Source organism: Gavialis gangeticus, unplaced genomic scaffold (genome assembly GCF_001723915.1).
Source record: "Gavialis gangeticus isolate Ggan-Ray unplaced genomic scaffold, GavGan_comp1, whole genome shotgun sequence".
Taxonomy (NCBI): Eukaryota; Metazoa; Chordata; order Crocodylia; family Gavialidae; genus Gavialis; species Gavialis gangeticus.
Window position 1 is genome coordinate 13224234 of NW_017729019.1, and position 2233 is coordinate 13226466.

The following is a 2233-nucleotide window of genomic DNA, read 5'->3' on the forward strand; positions in this document are numbered from 1 at the left end:
AACTTCCAAGGGAAGTGGTGCTGGCCCCTACCCTGGGGGTCTTTAAGAAGAGGCTGGATGCCCACCTAGCTGGACTCGTTTGAGTCCCATTTCTCTTTTTGGGGTTTTTGTTGTTCTCCCGCCCTGGCGGGGGGTCGGGCTAGAAGATCTACTAGGTCCCTTCCGACCCTTAATCTATGAATCTATGAATCTATGAAACTGAAATGGCAAGTCCGGAGCAAGGCTCACACGAGCAGAGCCTACTTCAGAGGGTGTCTTTAGAAACGCATGAACAGTCAGCTTCTTGCACAGCTTCAGCCTACACGTGTTCCACTGCAGGCAGCCGTGCCCAAGATTCACTCTGGTATCTCGACCCATTCAGTGCCCGGTGACTGCAGGTGGTCACAGACGACTTCAGAGCAAGCTGTATTCTCTGCTGTTCCCAAGACCCAGGCAGGCTGTCACTGAGGTGGGAGGAACAGCCACTTCACCAGCAGTAAGGATTTTTATTTCCTACAAGGAAGCAGCTGCTTTCCCGGCAGTGCAGGACCCAGCCCGGGTTGAGTCTCACTGGGATCCCTGGGGCTCAATCTCCACCCTGTTCAGAACACCTGCTCGAAGCAGCCCTGCAAAAACACGCTCTGTACTGAATCATTAACTTCAGTACTTTGCACCCATGAATGCACATAACATAATTCCAGCCGCCATCGCATTTGGCAATTAGGAGATCATGTTAATGATGTGATCTCAGTCCTCGAGATCATTAAACAAGCAGGGAGTAAAAAACGAATGAGGGAGACAGTGAAAGAGAAAGCCAGACCCTGAGATAGCTATGAATAATTTATTCTAATCTTCTTAAACTATAACAAAGACATAATCACTCACGGATAGAGACAGATCAAACCCCACCTGCAAGGAACCTGAGAAGTAACTGCGCAACAAGAAAACCAGCCAGTAAGAATCCAGGGAAGAAAAAGAATAAAATAAACAGACCAAAAAGCAAGAATACACCCAAGCCTGATGTGAGAGGTGATGCATGACCATGAGAAACGCACAAACTGACACCCTGCCCTCCACAGAATAAAGAAAAGCAGCAGGGGAACAACACAATGACCAACGACAGAAGCATTAACTGGGCAGATGACAATTGCCCTGTTGAAGAGATTGTTTACTGGACATCATGGGAAAACAGGATGAGTACAAGCCAGTGCAGCTGCGCACTAAACAGTCCTCATACCATAGCAGGCGACTGTAACGTTCAGCTGAAGCAGTCCATATCCCTTTAGCAAAAAATTACCCACGTCAACAGCAAAGGTTGGTATTCGCGCTGCAGTCACCGAGCCCACTGATCTGGTCGGGCAGAGATGCAGCATATGATACGTTCATTCACATCTAGCCTCATGTGGGTTGTGGACAAGCATAATTCTAAACCACCTCAACAGGGAGGGAGGGGGGGAGGGAGGGTTACCCCTCAGAAGCAGGTATCAGCTTAATCAATGTCTCTGCTGCACTGGCATAGCAGCTGTACCACTGTAACTTTAAACCAGAGCGAACCAGGTTTAGTGCTGCTACAGTTTAGCTTCCACTTAAGAGCAGAATAGACTGGAGAGTCTGAACAATCATGGCACTAAACAGCTGCCAGCACTAATTTTCAAGGGCTTCAGCTGTTGGTCTGTCCATGCCCATACGCAATTCTCGAGTTCTGCCCTCATGCCCAGCGCCAGAGTATCTAAGAGGTGAGGCGAGAATTTGTGGAGAGGCCAATTTCTGCTCTGCAGGAGCACGTTTCAGTGGGAAATGTGTTAGAAGCTGGAAGCGACGCTGGCACTTCTAAAAAGACGAGTGCTCCTCTGCCCTCTGCAAATCTGCACAGCAGAGCTCCCAACCCTCCACAAGACCAAGTCCTGTCAGACAGAGGCTGGATCTCTTCAGGTGGAACCCAAGAGCCAGGTGAGGCTCCCAGCAAGAAGCCAGCCTGCCCTTGCTGAGCTCTGCATCCCTTAATGAGACAGGAGCTCCGTCAAACCCTCAGAAGTGCTTCCAGCTGGTTGCTCACCCCTTCCTCTTCCCACCTCTGAACCTCCCATCTCGATCTCTCTCCCCTGTGCACTCCACACAAAGTCCCAGGCTGACCATCCATGCGCCCCAGGCTCAGGGCAGCTGGCAACCCTGCTGGAGGTTTCATGCGACCTATTCATCCGTTATGACAAAGCAGCCCCTGAAAAGACGAAGCGCGCTCCCATCGTGTGATGGC